Genomic DNA, 16,687 nt, shown 5'->3' on the forward strand with positions numbered 1-16,687 from the left:
TTACAGTCTAACTGGTTGAATACACAAAGGACACTTCCATATTTGTGTATAGGTGCCATATGGCAACAAATTCATTTTAATATTATACAAAAAAAAAATGATCACATCTAAACTTTTTAATGATGAAATATAAAAGTAAACTTTCACAGATACTTCAGTTTTTTCTTGAGGTAATTTTGTCTAAATAGTGAACAATAAGTCAACTGAAGGAGCTGTCACAGGTCCATGGAAAAACAAAGTGCAAACAGGACTTCCTGCATTTTTGTGTACAAGCAGACCCCCTTTTTGCAACTAAACAGTAAAACATGGATCTTATATTACTGTCTTTTAGTAAAACGAGATCAAATAATTGTTGCCATATGAAAACACTATGCAATAGAGGGCAACACACAGCTACTGACTGGAGATCAGATCTCTTAAGTTATGGGTACGGTCAGTATGTCTCTTGTTGGAAATCTTGATAAGCTTGAGCCTTGTGATTTTGTGCACTGACCATTTACCATGCTGTTAGTCATGACTAACACACCTACTATGAAATATCAAAATGTCTGCTGTGAAAAAAACATCTATTGACAATTATTCCTCTGCTGAAATCAAAAACACAATGAATTTCAGACGCATTCCCGAGCAGGTGTCCATCTCACCCTCCTCAGCCTCACCCCTCTATCTAAGTTGCATAATCCTGAGTTGTGTGAAGCACTGTGGGCTGTAGGCCAATAGGGGGCAGTGTCTGAATGAGACAAAGAGAAAGTACAGTGCAGTATAAGGAGGTTAGGTAAAGAATGCTACTGCATGTTTATGTCATCAGGTGTGTTGCAGTCCACTTGCAGATCGGTTTCATAACACAGTGCATCAGTTTTGTTGCATGAAGGACACATTCTGCATGTGTACATCTTGTTGTCTCGGTACTCTGTGCAATAACAATTAAGTTGATCTAATATGAACAACAAAAAGTATTGAATAAAGTATATTGAAGCAGACGAACAGCTTGATGACATTATTCATATGTAAGGAAATAAGATTTTATAGTCAGATTAAATACCAGAGGAGGAATGTGTTCACTCATTTTAATCGGAAGTAAAGATCAAGATATAATTCCCTAAACATTTCTTAAATCAAACCATATCAGGGGATCATTTACAATTTAAGTTGTTTTTAAGCCCCTATTTATGAAAGTTTTGTGAACACACATTGCACTAAAACAATATCAAACATGCTTTTTATTCATGTGATTCATCAGGGTGGAACAAAGACACTGCCGTCTCTTCAGTGGAGAACACTCACCACTGAAGATTAGCCCAGGGAAAAAAGCGATTTGGTTGCTGATAATTGATTAAAGTGATACACTCCAATTTGGTAATGAGTAGCTTTTGCCTGATAGACCTCTGATTAAGTTGTAGTCATACCAGATTTCCTTCTTTTATGCTATTAAGAGCAGTGTGAAATTTCCTTTTGCTTTCATTCTAAAATGTTGCTTAAATTGAATGGAATATACCCAGTATTTATCATTAGTCTCAGCTGCGTTTGCCGAATTTAACTGACCCCCATGAGAGAGGGTTTTGGTCTGAGTGCTGCATTAAGTGGCAGCTAGATGAAGTTCTCTCCTGATGGAAGAATAAACACAGATGTTTTACTTCCCTTTCAGGTGCAACAAAACTCACATGGGAGTGGAAATGTGTGTGTAGCACAGTCTTTACATACTCAGACAGCGCACAATGTAAAGTGGAAGTGAAATTGTAAACAGCTGTGTGAGTGGGCCTGCTGTACAGGAGCTCACGTATCACATCAGCCATCTATTCAAGTGAATTCTTTGGATAATGAGTAAAAATGCAAACAAGGTCTTTGAATAGTATCAGTCCATGTTTAAGATTTGAGGACACTCAAAGTCAAAGCTGTGTTTAGAGCACATCTCAGGACTGTGCTTCTGTCTCACATGTCTGTTAGTTTTTGTTAAACTTGTTTCGGACAAACACTTTGTCACATTCTTACAGTACTTGCCCACTACACGCTACTAATTTGCTTAAACTTGCATCCACCCTTCTCCGCCAGTCGCTTGTGGCTACAGCTTGATTAGCTGTCTTGATGTGAGCACCATCTGAATTAGTCAAATGTCACATCCTCCCATTGTACCACCAGCTTGGTCCATTTTGCAGGTATCCCAGCATGCTTTGTGCAGCGAAATGGTAACTTCCAAGTGAATTTTTGGTCACATATAGTTGTGTATAGTGGGCATGCACCGTTATGAGTACACAGAAATTGGTGACATGTTGTACTTTCCAGTATAACTCCACCCAGCTTTGACCTGAGCCAGAGTACTGGAAATACCTGGGTACTGGTGAACTCAGATGTGATGCAGCGCCATATAGGCTGCCCTTCATGCTAGATAACTTTCTGCATGTTGGTGCCCCACCAAATGCATCTGGTGCCCTTGTTCTCCACACCAGTGTGTGTGGCTGTGTAGCGCACCTTTCAGACATCTATACATCCATCCATTTCCATAGCAGCTTATCCTCTTGAGGGTCACGGGGTCGCTGGAGCCTATCCCAGCTGACATTGGGCGAGAAGCGGGCTACACCCTGGACAGGTCGCCAGACAATCACAGGGCTGATACAGAGACAGACAACCATTCACACTCACATTCACACCTAGTGCCAATTTAGAGTCACCAATTAATCTGCATGTCTTTGGACTGTGGGAGGAAGCTGGAGTACCCAGAGAAAACCCATGCTGACACAGAGGGAACATACAAACTCCACACAGAAAGGAGACATTAAAAATTAAAACTGTAGTCTTTATTTTACAAAATAAGATTTTTTTTTTCTGTCAATAAAGTAAATAAATTGGACAACCTGCCAGGCAAGGTTTTGACCCAAGTAAAAACTACTTAATAAATGTGAAAATAATCATCATTTGTAAAGGCAAAACAGTAATAACAATTATTATTTAAATACAAATATTGATAAATACACATATAAATTTATTTAATTAAAAAGCACCGTCAGTTATTAAACACACAACTTGCAGTGTGTCACTGTTGTCATGTGAGCTGTGGAGCTTTTGTGCCTTTAGTAACCCCCAACAGTTTGGATGCTCGTGCACTTCCGGAACTTTCGTAATGGCTTTTTTGTGCAGAGCGCATGCAGGGACCATCAGGACCGACCCCCCTCTTTTAGCAAGAAACTGATGAATGAGTGGAAGCGGCCAAGCCTGCCCTGCATCTCATTACCATTTCACAAATAAAAGCTTTTCTCTCGGAGGGACTCACGGCACAAACGGGGGACGGAAGGTGAGACACACACACCGGCTTTAATGTCCGCTTGAACATGTTTTCTTTCTGTTAAACCATTTTTCCTCCCTCTGTGTGCATTTTGCGGGGCGTCAATTAGGCTCCAGACAATAGAGGAGCACGCTGCACTTCTGCACCTCCGCTTCCTCCCGTCTGCATTGCTGTTGCAGCCTCCTTCCGTGTTATGAAACAAGCAAGCACGCTGCTTTCTCTTTTTATTTTTTCCATAACAAGCCCTGCTCGGAACAAGCCGTGACCGTGGTGGGGATGCAGCCAGCGGGGCACACCATCAGCCGACACAGCTGACACATCTGCGGGGTTAAACAGCCTCACTGAAGTCAATGAGCGCCTAATTTGAGGCAGTGTTACCTAACAGCCAGTTAGGCTATAAGGGCAAACCATAAATGGAAGTGGCTTATGTAAAGAGTTATGTAAATTGAGGCTTAAATGTCAAGTTAGGTGGTTTAGATTTCCATAATCGCCTAAATTAGTTTGTTGTTGAACCCCTAAAGTAGTTTCTAGTTGTCAGATTAATTTAGGAAAGTCTATGCACCAGGGACAGTCATACCGAGCCCAAGGGTGAAGGGGTTCAGAGGTTAAAGAGCAGACAGTGAGCTCCAGGGTGGCTCCTAGCTCAATGTAGCACTTCTGTATTTGAGGCAACCACCTTCAACACTCACGCTCACTGTTTGAATCAGCTGTGATCACAAAGATCTGAGGGAAGTGACAGAATGAGACCTAAGTAAAGTCACTGATTCAGCGTTTCACTCAGGGTGGATATTTTAGTAAAAGATAAGTTAGAAAAGGAGCAAAAACGATGCAGCAAAACCACAGATAACTTTTTTTCTACGTGTTTGTCTTAAGCCCTTTTCAGATAGGAATGGTGCAAATTTGCAGCAAAGCCCAGTCAGTCTTCTTTCAGCATTGGCAGTATAAAAACAAAATCGGGGAGTGCGGCAAAATGCCGCCTACCTACTTTTGTTTATACAGAATGCACCTTTTTCGGGGCAATGGGGGGCATGAGCAAGTAACAAAACATGTAGCTCAGCGTGTGACGTAAACAGTGACGTGGGAGGGAGTCAGTCCTTCGCCAATTCTCTCGCAAGTCGGCTTGTTCTTCACCGTTCCCGTCACTTGACAATTAATGACCTCTTCGTTTGCAAGGGCAAGGAGGGCGTGCAATTCCTTGTCTCCCCAGTTGCTCATCTTTACAGTGTCTGTCAGGTTTGCATTCCCTCTTGCTACTAGCTGCTCGCTAATTCCTGCTATCAGCTGTTTCCTGTTTATCTACCACCAGTGGGTCACACATGCGGCGTCTCAACAGCTCCGCGCACAAGTCTTCAACAGCCCCTCCCATTGTGGAAGGCCGTCTCGGTCTGTTTAAACTAAAAGGTTTCCGCTAATATGACTACCCTATGAGGCAGAAAATTGGGAACCTCCGATCAACTGTGTCTAAACACTTGCAGCTTGCCGGCAAAACGCCCCAACATTCGCCGAAAATCTGGCAGTGTGGGGCTTCTGTCAAAACTTGACGCCTACGTCACCTACAATGCAACTCCACCACTGACACTCTGGTCACAGGGTCAGCACCATTAGTACGCCGGCATACGCCTGCAGTGTGCCAAGTCTACACGCCATCAGATTGGTATCAGAGCCAGTAGATGCCACGGATCTGCTGCTAAATTTCAGCATTAGTGTCATCACGACCACATGGACCATAAAAACACAAAAGTTGAGGGAAATTGATAAGACAGAAAACAGATGAAAGTGTCTCCGGCTTCCATAAATAATAAAGTGAACTTTACTGTCAATGGAGGCAATTATTTGTTAATTTGGAATGCAGCCGTGGCTTTTGCCCTGTAGGCCTTCGTTGTGTGTTTTGTCAGCTGACAGTTGCGTGGTTGCTGCTGCTGGCTGACAGATTACACTCCATTTAAACAGCTTTCCCTGGCCCTTGCAGTTATGTATGAAGTGACAGTGTGCAGTGAAATGTAGTGGACCCACTGATTCAGATGTGTCATGCTAGTAGTGGCTAATGTATCCTCAAGCAGAGCTGAGGAGTGACCTACAAAGGTTCAGTATCTTTGCTTTCAAACTCCACAAGTGCAGTCTTCAGCCCAACCAGTCCCCCAGGAAGTGCGGCAAGCTTTAAAGCCAATTTTTTCACTGGCCAGACAGTGGAATTATAATTTAAAGGTCCATCACGTGATGCCATGGGGCCCAAAAACACTTTTCCCATAGACTTTGGTAAAAGAGACATCTGTTAATCAGTGGATACATTTTTTTAAACATCACAACCTCCGTAATATGACTCTTTTTACTATCAAGATTTGATCCACCCATTTTGATAACATATCAAAAGTCTAAAAGACCCTTAAGAAATAATTTATCGACACTCAAGTAAGCGGAGCACTGTACCAGAAGTTAGTTGCTCAGCTGTCGAAAGTGTGTCGTGCACTTTCTCTCTGGGCCCTATGATTCGGAAGATCCAGGTAATTTTAAAACGGGTAAGGCAAACTTTTCTGGCTTCATGTGCTTCTGAGCTACTTTCATAGGACTTAACAGGTCCCCGCCTCGAATGCTGTATCCAGGTCTCTTTATACACCCAAGGCCCCAACTGATGCTGACTCAAAAGGCTTTATACAACTTTCTTTTCACATATGCCACTCTGTTTTAAAAAATACAAAGTCGTAGCATGTAAACACTGTGAGCCATATAAGTCATTTAAACTGTAGTTTTGCCTATTTTCAACCCAGTGGCATAGGGTCTTAACTATGCAGTATTAATTTACGGTGTGACAAAGGAAGTTGAAACCGGAGCAAGCGTGCTTTTAGGCTATCAGAACAAAAGTGCATGTTAGTTGCTCGTGAGACTTAAAAACATTTACTTGTACCAGTTCAACAAAAACTGAGTTAGAGGACTAATCAGAAGTTGAGAAGCATCAAGTGACCTGGTAAAAAGTTGACAGGTCATAGCAGGGAAAGCACAGGTGTCACTAATAATAAGCTTAGTTTTGTGTGTCCACAGCCCTGGTGTTGTGCATGCTGGGACACTTGTTGTAAATGGTGCCGAGCCATTCTTAATGTTATTACTTAAGGCTATGCTTTACCTGGTTTAGAAATAGCCACAATATCTGCTGTAAGAAAAGGTGTATCAGGTGAATATTAGTGGTATAACTCCACAGTTTGATTTAATGCTGGCTTAGAATTCCTCTGGCTTTTCTCTCTGTGATGTATCCACTTTCCCTCTATGTACTTCAGTGATTTCCATTCCCAGAATGTCTTTTCAAAACCCCCAGAGACAAGTGTTAGCTTGTTATATGGAGGAGAGTTTGATGCTGAGATCTGAAGGGCCGGGGAGCAGAGAAAAAAGTGAGAGTCATGCCCTTTAATCAATATCCAACATGTCTTCTAGTTGCAGTGCATTCTGGTCAGTCGATGTTACTGTGGGTGCTGTGTCAATGATGGATTTCTGACTGTATGGCTGTAGAATATGTGTGTGAAATGGCAGATAGAAGCCTTTGTTTGATTTTGAGCGATCTGTGAGAAAAACATTTAGCTTTGTGCTGAGTTTGATTTTCCTGCTGCAAAGGAAACACATCATCTGTAATCTTTGGCCATGTCATCTTCTAAAAGTCTTTCAGTGTGTTTTCCTCGAATTACTGTCTCTGATTTGGTCACGCTGTATCAAACAGTGCAGCTTTCAATGTTGCCTTTCAAGTCTTTTTTGGGGGTAGTTTTGTAATGCTGACCGGGCACTTTGCCTCCGAGTTACATCCTGTATCGGGCTGATCGACCCGTGGCAGGAAGATTATGTTCTAATAGTCTGATTCTGGGGCTTTTCTGTCTGCCTTGGCTGTCAGTGTTGATTCAGAGACTTTGTTCTTTTAATCTGACCTTGGATCAGGTATCCAGTGAAGCACTTCTGCCAGACGCAACCTTAGCCGATGAAACCCTCTCGCTTTCTTTTTTTTTTTTTTTTTAACTTTTGTTCAGTCTTTCAGACATCCTCAGACAGAGCAGAGGAAAAAAAAGATGTTGCATAAAGTGTAAATTGTGTTTATTGTTGTCATTGTTAAAGAGTTGTCTGATTGTGTGCTTTCTTTAGTGAAGGTCAGTCGATCTTAGAAAATCTTAAACCTGCAGTGACTGGCTGTGTCTGTGTGTGTCTGTGTGTGTGGACCCAGACTTGTAGTGGAGTCATTGTGTTGGTGTGAAGGTTAAAGTTTGCTTACATCACACTGTCTAGAATGGATACTTTGCACTTGTGGTATGTTTAAGCTATTAAAACACTATTCACATACTGTTTCTAGTTTGTGTTGGGTCACAATGCTGAAAAAAATTCTACATTTGCTGACTCCTGGCTCGTTCGAACCCGGGCCTGGGTTAGTTTGTTTGATTTCAGTCCTGTTAGAGTCACATTTTCTGTTTAATACTGTAATGATGATCTGGGGTGCTTCTGTGGCACTTTCCTTTTCATCCCTCCCTTCATCCTTTCATCACTGCTTCACTGTGTTCCTGCTACCGAGCTCAGCGGGCGGCTGAGTACAGGAACAGAGCGCTCAGAACAGCATAGGAGTGATGGAGGGATGGAGGGAAGGAAGAGGGTGGCTACTGCTGGCCTGCTTTACAGTTATGCACGTTAATGGCAGACGAGATTTCATCTGTTAGTATAAGAGAGGGGAAGAACTGTGTGTGCACAGCCTGACCGCATGATTGGTCAATCAGACCTGCGGTGTGATGGGCAAAAGTTGCACCTAGTAAGTAGAGGACAATATGTAGTTTTCACATAACTTCAAAGTTAGTTCCCTGAATAATTAACTATTCCTAGTTTGACTTTAAATGGAAGATGGAGAATTATTTAGTCTTGTCACTCAGCATTAGACCTACAAAATCATGAAGGGAAATCCTCAAGCTTAAAGCGTGTCATTGTAAACACATGATGACAGCAGTTAGCTTGCTGTCATAAACCTCACATTACTTCCAAATAGTTGTAGCAATGTAGTTGAGTAGCTTAGAATAGTTAGAAAAAATTCAATGATATTTTCAGTGGCTTTTCAGATGTATAAAAAGGTTATAACATGATTCCATTTTGTTAAAATAGAGACTAAAGTGAATCAAGAATGATGGAAAATAGAAGATAGAAAATAGTTTGTGTTGAAACAAATTTCTGCAGATGCTTGTCTCAGATGATCTATCAGTCAGATTTTTTAAATGGTTGTTTTTAAGTTTGACGCCTTGCCACGGTCACACCGATTGATAAAAACTCAGGCTTGTAATAACTTTTCATCTTTAAGGCCTTTCAATGGGACAGACCAACTTTGAAGTCGACCGGATTTAATCTCTAGGAGGAGTTTGTTAAAGTACGACACCTGGAAATGGCCAAAAATCCACAAAAGTGGCACAGTAAATTCAAATGGCCAGCTTCCTGTCGGGTTTAGAGCACGGGCCCAAGAGACTTTTTTTTGTACGTCTTGGGACATCACATGCGCCGACCTACATGTAGATGAAAGTAGCTTCGGGGATGTTTCGTAGAAAGTTTATAGGGGGCGCTTCTGAGCCATTTTTTGGCACCCAAGCATGAGACCCTTAGAATATCAAATAGCAAAATATCCCATTATTATCTTTAAAGATAATGGGATATTTTGCTATGTGTTATTTTTTGTAAAACCAAATGAAAAGCATTTTGAAATGTTAAGCACTGAACACAGCTAAGAAGAACAGATCAGCCCTGTGTTGCAGATAACATGAAAGATTTGCCTTGGGGTTGTAGCTGCGTCTTCAGTTAAGGAATATAAATTATTTAGCGAAAGTTTGTACACAAGGGTTACAATCAGACCAAACAGTTAAGTGTAGAACAAGACTTTGTATCTTATGTAACAGTGAAAATACTAGGGGAAATCTAAAACTCTCATCAGATCAGTGTTATCAGATCCAGACATTAAGTAGAAACCAGAAAGTGTATGTGTCTCAGAGCTACAATGTAGATGAGGACAGAAAGGGAGGTTAGACCAGTGTGGGTGTCCCTGACCCACGCTGCTTCCCGAGCTCGCTGAACCCTACAACGGTGATGGAGGGATGGAAGCTCCAGCATCTCTTTGACCTAAACTCCTTGAAAAGCAGCGAGAGGGAGAATGATGGATGTTGAGCAGAGCGGTCTGCCTGACCTCCGCTGATCATATTCACAGAGGACTGAAACATCACACCGGGGAGTGTAGGTTTAAGATTTAGAAACAGCTTTACACTCTCTCCTTATGGCCAACATTTAAATCAGTGAAGCAGAAAGGGAGGAAGGAATGTAGGGCAAGTGAGACTCTGACCTCCTCTGTTTCTCATGTTTTAGTAATTCTTTAAAACAACATGTAGGGAGTGGATGGATCGCTGTGTGTGTGTGACCTACTAATACTACCCTAGTTAGCATACTATAACTTTTTAATCTTTGATGGGAAAAGAATGTGTCAGGACCTGGTCAGCACTTTATAGTTCTCCTCTTTCATCGAGAGAAGCTAGGAGTCAGGGAAAAGATGACTCCCTGATTCCCTGATTCTTGTTGATGTGAAACAACACTGAATAAAAATATAAACACAACACTTTAGTTTTTGCTCACAGTTTTTATTAGTTTAAATAAAGGATCTAAGACCTCTTCATGCAAACAGAAGGCTTACTTATTCAAATTATGTTTACAAATTTGTTAAAATCTGTGTCAGTGTGAGCACTTTACCTTCATTATTCATAATCCATCCACCTGACAGGTGTGGCATATGAAGATATTGATTTGACAGCATTATTATTAAAGTCTGCCTTGTAGTTTAATTTAAGTAAGTTTGTAAGGGAGTGTGCTACTGGCATGTGGAATGTTCATCATGTGTTTATGAATTGAATGTTCATTCAACTTCCTTAAACTGCCTTCACTGTCTTCCGAGAATTTGGCAGTACATCCAACCAACCTCATAACCACAGACCATGTGTAATCACACCAATCCAGGACCTGGGAGATTCAAATCATCAGTGGGAGATCCCTCAGTCGACTGAGATTGCTTGAAGTCAGGCAGTCTGGGTGTTTTTTTTCTAGTCAATGTGCTGTGCAGTGTTCCTTTTAGGACTTAGTGGTCCCCAGATTTTGCTGTGGAGTGAGTGCTCTTGACTTTCTTGCTTCTCTTTGGTACAGACAGCTGTGGATGTGATGCAGCAGCACAGAGAAGGAGAAACTTTCCACTGTAAGGCTTGTAGATGACATTATCTTCTCTCTTCTGCTTGGAAGTGGTGAATTTACAGCTCATAGATACTTAATGCAACACAGTCTCTGGCTTTAGTGTGATATTTAGTGTGCAAAATGTCAATGTGCCGATGTCACACTGCCGCTGAGCCCTGTTCAAACTTAAAAACTTTCTATGGAAAAAAAGAATCGTCGAATACTCTAGGGCTGCCCCGTAATAGTCAACCAAATGTTAGTTGACCAGAAAGGTCATTAGTAGGCAAGATTTCATTGGTTGCTTAGTTGCAGAAAAAAAACATGAAACTCTACTAACTCTATTCTCAGACCATGAACTCAAACAATCGTGTTGTCCCACCCAAAATATATGATGACTTTTGGCCGGCTAGGAAAATTCGTAGTTGGGGGCAGCCCTAGAATATTCATAGTAGAAGGCCAAAACTGATTCATTTGACTGAGTCGGGCACAGCCCTAGTTTGCACAACTTCTGATTTTTCTGCACAACTGTTTGAAACTGTCTCCGGGATACTTATCAGTAGCTGTTTTCATCTTGCAGGTGAAGAAACCAGTTATGAAAGTCCTTGGCTGGCTCACTAGACCGGTTGGATGTATTGCCAAATTCTAGGAAATGACATTGGAGATGGTGGTGAAATTAACATTCAGTTGACAGGTAACAAAAGTGTTGCATTTCTATTTTTGTTCAGTGTATAGGGGATAAAGGATAAGACCGGGATAGCTGTCTGACTTTCAGCATTTAACCTGCTCACATTTATCATTTTAAATGTAAAAACCTATTTAACAATGGAGTTTGAAGCATAGATCTGTCTAATTGGCTCTCTTTCTCTTGTCCATATCCTCAAACCATAAGCAATGAAGGGAAAGTTGAATAAAGGGATGTAAGCCGTCATCACAGCAGCAGGGTGGCTCAGTTGTCAGGGGAACGGTCTCACAAGTGAAAGGTCACAGACTCGGTTCATGTTCCTGACAAACTGTCCCTAACTGTGACATTTGGTTTGTTGTTTATTACAGTAAAAACACCACAATATGAGGCAGTTTAATACAACACCACCTGTAGGGGGAAACCAGCTCCACTGTGACACTCAATGAAAACTGAATCATCCTCATAAAGAGGATTTGTTGCAGCACTGTTGTATTGTTATTATTGAGTGCTTTACATTGTACAGGTGGACCTCATAAAATGACAACGTGGTGTATGTTCTACAGAGGCATTTTTACATTGTCAGGTCATTTTTATGATCAGTAACTGCTCATGTTGACAACAAGGCGTCCACTGACTATATTTTATTAAAATAATGTAGGTTATTTGGAGTTAATATGATGCTTCAGTAGCTCAAGGTAATCAAACCAAGTGGGAACCTCACTTTTGCTGTCTTTTCATTATCAAAGTTTGTGTTTCCTTTCCATCTTAAATGTTAAATCAAAACTATGGATCTTCATATTTCTGTTGACAAGTCATTTGATCATTTGTTTTCAGCATTAGCAGATGAAAGTGAAACGTATGATCAGTAAGCCTTTCCTTGGAAAGCAGTCATAGTAGTATTTCAAGTATCATAAGTAGAAGCAGTTGTGAGTTCTTGTAGTGTGTGTGCTGTTCCTTTGGTATAACACTAAAATAAATAAGGGTGTTTATAAGTTCTAAAGGGCACGTATACACAGATGAGTGTTACACCTCAAAGCTGTGTGTGGGCTGTTAGCTGTAGTGAGGTAAATGACTGACCATACGGTTGCCTTTTTTGTCCTTTAATGGAATGATTGTACCAAGCTGATGTTGTGGAAAATTCCCCATACTGCTGATACACTCCCTTCAGGGCCTCATCCTGCGGAGAATATCTAAACTTTTAATGATTTAGCGTCTTTCTCAAGACGTGTGTGCTCGTAAGTTATTCTCTGAGAGTCAAGGCTGTTATTGATGAGTGCGAGCCTGTTTGGATTTGTCAGATTTTTAGTGCTAGATCTCTCTGAGAAGAAGGAGTGTGTGTCTTTCTTTGGGCCTTCATAAACCAGTTTGTTCCTGTACTTCTGTCTTTGTGAAGGCCAACAGAGTTGTTACATGGGAGGCTCTGTTTTTACCAGTCCAAATTCCCATTTAAACCGGAAACTTAATGAAATCCTCATCTTTCCTCAACATAGAAACACAAACATCACCTAGATCGCATTAGAATACTACACTTCAGGTTTAAGTTACGGCCATCAGTTATATCGGCAATTTTTTCAACTTTGTTTCTGAGAAACAGTTTTTTTTCCTTCAGTTTTGTCTTGGAAATGGCGCCAAATACCCATGAGTCTCAGTCAGCGTTGCAATGATACGAAGAAGCCAATCACATGAGCCATTTTGACAATTCGGCACACTTTGTCATTGATATTGGAACCAAAACACAGCACCTTTTGTCACATTTACTGCAACTAATGATCGTTTTTATTATTGATTAGTCTGCCCTCTTGACTCATTGTGAAATGTAAAATAAAAAGTAATGAAATGCCATTTGCTCTGAGTCCAAGGTGATGTCTTCAGATGTCTTGTGTGACCAAAAGTCCAAAACCCACAGGGACAAAATTTACTCTCATATATGACAAAAGCAGCAAATCTGGAACCAGTAAATGTTGGGCAGGTTTGCTTAAAAAATGACTGAAATGGTCAGTTGATTTTCAAAATAGTTGCTGATTTTTTTTTCTTTCAATTGATAAATAGATTGATTGACAGTTTAGTTTGAACCATGGTCTTTTCGCATCCTTAGAAAATCTTAAAATGTCTTAAATTCAATTATATATATATATATATATATATATATATATATATATATTAGGCCTCAAAAGTCATTAAATTGTCCTAAGTTTATTTATTTATTTATTTATGTACTTATTTATCAAAATGAGTCAAGCTACTGAACATAATACTGTCTTTTTATTTGGTACTTGCACCGACCTAGATCAACCTCACTCACTCTAATATCCATATACCTACTTAAAACCTACCTCTGGACTGGACTACATATATACTATTTACCTTTATAATTACCTGTAACGCTTGACTAAGTAAAAGAGGGGTTTTTTTTTTTTTTTTTTAATCAAAATCAATTTTAAATTTAGTAAAAAATTATCTTAAAAAGCATTTAATTTAAGTGTCTGATACCAGTGGACAATTAGGTTTGAACACACTTGAAGGGGTTGGGTAAGGCATGTAGTTTTATGTTTGGATCAGCTGCAAGGTACTACTGCATTTAGTTAGTGATGTCCCCTTGAGTATAGAAGAGAAATTGTGCGTGTGTGTGTCCATGTTTTTGTCGTTACATTTGTGTGTCTGTGTTCGTCTGCCACTTGACCCTAATGGCACTCTTTGTCTGTAGGAGCATGGGTCACTATGGAGCAGCTCTGTCTGTGCTTAACTGGGCTTCGTGTGTGTGTGTGTGTGTGTGTGTGTGTGTGTGTGTGTGTGTGTGTGTGTTTCCTGTCATGATCAGTACCCTGTGATAAGCTCTCTCCTTTTACATGGGTATTTCTCAGTTTGTGTGTGTGTGTCTCGGTGTGTTTGCCCATGTAGACGCACCTGTTATTGTTGACATGAGTCAGTTGTTGACCAGTGTCCATGGCTACACCTCGTGCTCATCTGTCATCTTGTTCATTTTAGGCTCTATGTCCCATCTAAATTACGGCACTGTGTGTGTATGTGTGTGTTTGCACACTGTTCCTATTTGAACTCACTGGTTGGTCAGTAACGTCTGTTCAGAGTGAGTGAGTGTCATGTTTGTCCCAGTTTAAATAACAGCATGTGTTTGTTTTTTTTGTGGGTCACTTGGTAGCCTCAGAAAGACGGGCCTTTATCTAACATGTTGGATATCTAAATTAAGTCGCCTGCAATGAATTGTAACAAATAGGAATCCAAACCACTGATTGATGCCAGACTTTTCTATTTTCCCGTGGCTAAAGCAGTAGAGCTGCAGCTGCACCACAGTGCTGGAGTTTGCATTGTAATAATTACAGGTAGCTCCAATGCCACAGTCCAGGGACACATCTGTGGCTCCTGCAAGTGATGACACAGAAATGTATTAACAAAGGGATGGGCCTTGAAGCTTTTTGCTTCTTTCTTGCATCCATATGAGCAACTTAGATAACTGTTGAGTCTTGGTTATTTAACTCTGCAGAGTGTGTTTTTTGTCCCATTAATGATTAAGCTCAGAGGTCAGAAAGGGTCAGTGTGGATACACAAAACACTATTTCACTAATGAGGTAGCTAATAGTTTTGCCAATATTGGGTTTGCATGGGAAAATGAAGTCAAGACTTAGTCCTACTGTCGGCAGGGTGGAAATAAGTCAAAGTGTGTCAGAGGCAGGGACGGTTTTTGCTATGGGCAATGTGGGCAACCGCCCAGGGCGCTATCTATGTCTATGTCTATCTACGCCCACAAACCTCACCCCACTTTAGGGACTGTTCTTTACTTGTCAGGGGAGGAGGGTGGCTGGTTGATTTTTATTTTATTTATTTATTTTATTTTGATCCACCCTATGTTAATCACATATTGATGCAGTTAGGGACCGTTCTCCACGGCCAGGCTGTTGGCTGGGTGGAAATAAGTCAAAGTGTGGCAGAGGAGATGGACTGGGTTAAGCGGCGGACCTCCGGGGAAGCCTGCTCCGTTCTCCCCGCAGTTAGGGACCGTTCTCCACAGCCAGGCTGTCGGCTGGGTGGGAATAAGTCAAACTGTGGCGGAGACGAGGGACCGGGAAAAGCGGCGGACCTCCGGGGAAGCCTGCTCCGTTCTCCCTGTAGTTAGGGTCCGTTCGCCATGTTACCGCTGCTGGGCAGGGTGGAAATAAGTCCTGCAGAGTTACAGAGGACCTGGAGAATGTTTTAGGATAGTAATAAGATTATATAAGATAATCATATTGCAAAGATAATATATATAAGATAATAACATTAAAGACAAAATTAAATTGCAATACTTTTTCAAAACTTGATGATTTTATCTTTCTGTACATTTTGTATACAAATTCATTAAATAATTTTGCTTGTAAATGTCTATTTGCATGGGAACTGCCCATTAGTTCGACATCCCATTGTTCCGACCATATTAAACTCATTGTCCCGAAGTCTGTTCCGAAATCATCATGATGCCCTGTGGTTAAGGTCTGGTTAGGTTCAGGCACAAAGACCACTTGGTTAGGGTCAGGAAAAGATCATGGTGTGGGTTAAAATGAAAAAGAAAGTGACAAACACATAAGCCGTGAGCGTGCTCTGCCTCAAGCCGGTCGCGGCGCACCATACGCCCGCCACGAGCCGTTCAGCACCGCGGACAGTCGGACTAATGGGATGTCGAACCAATTACATGGACCCATTTGCATCACATTTATTACGGAAAACACATTATTTGATCAATTTACATTGTGCCCCTAAAGTTCTTTGTGCGCTCCTTACTTTTTCAACTTAGGAGCACATGTGCTCCATGGGAAAAAAGTTAGCGTCAAGCCCTGATATATATATGTGTGTGTGTGTGTGTGTGTGTGTGTGTGTAAGAGAAGGACTGTTTTTAATGATTATTTTCAAGTCTGTGTGGAAACTAATTAGTAATCTGTTAATTAATTAATCTGTTGATTAAGGTGCTGTCTTCATTTCTTGTTTTGTTCAAACAACGGTTCAAAAATCTTTACATTAGGGAAGCAGGAAGCAGTGAGTGTGTGGTATTTGTTAAATTAGTAGTTTAAATGACAAACTTTTCTCAGAGTAATGTCATTGATTAAATTGTCTGTTGATCCACCAATTGACTGATCATTTCAGAGCTTTCTAAAAGATGTAAAAGTCTATAAAGAGGCAGTAACAAGGGATCATAAGATACCTAAAAATGACTATTTAGGCTAATGGAAAATTCATCTCATTTGTAAACGAACACACCTTAAACTCAACTGCAGACTTAAGTCTTTGATCACAGTTTGTTGTTTTGTGGTTCAGCAATCAATCCATCTTTTGACACAATCTATTCTACACCATATTTTTGATGAACAGTCTGTCATCCACACCTGGTTTTCCCTGTTGGATCACATTCCTTTTTTAGATGTTTAGTGTATCTGATAAACCTGTGAGGGGAGATAAGGTTGGCAGAAACAGATGGGAAAATCTGAGATTGGATTTCTTCTGATAAACATTTGCTGGCTCGCCAACATGGTTTTAAAAAAGAA

General features: G+C 40.8%; 1 protein-coding gene across 1 annotated transcript in view; it reads left to right on the top strand.

Moving 5' to 3' along the window:
* The first annotated feature begins 3,135 nt into the window (after positions 1-3,135).
* LOC125891112 (helicase ARIP4-like) overlaps positions 3,136-16,687 on the top strand; it is a 96,033-nt gene continuing 82,481 nt past the window's right edge. The window contains exon 1 of the mRNA XM_049580101.1: positions 3,136-3,286. The gene's annotated coding sequence lies outside the window, so the exon portion shown is untranslated. The remainder of the gene's footprint in view (positions 3,287-16,687) is intronic.

Source organism: Epinephelus fuscoguttatus, linkage group LG7, assembly GCF_011397635.1.
Source record: "Epinephelus fuscoguttatus linkage group LG7, E.fuscoguttatus.final_Chr_v1".
Lineage (NCBI taxonomy): Eukaryota > Metazoa > Chordata > Actinopteri > Perciformes > Serranidae > Epinephelus > Epinephelus fuscoguttatus.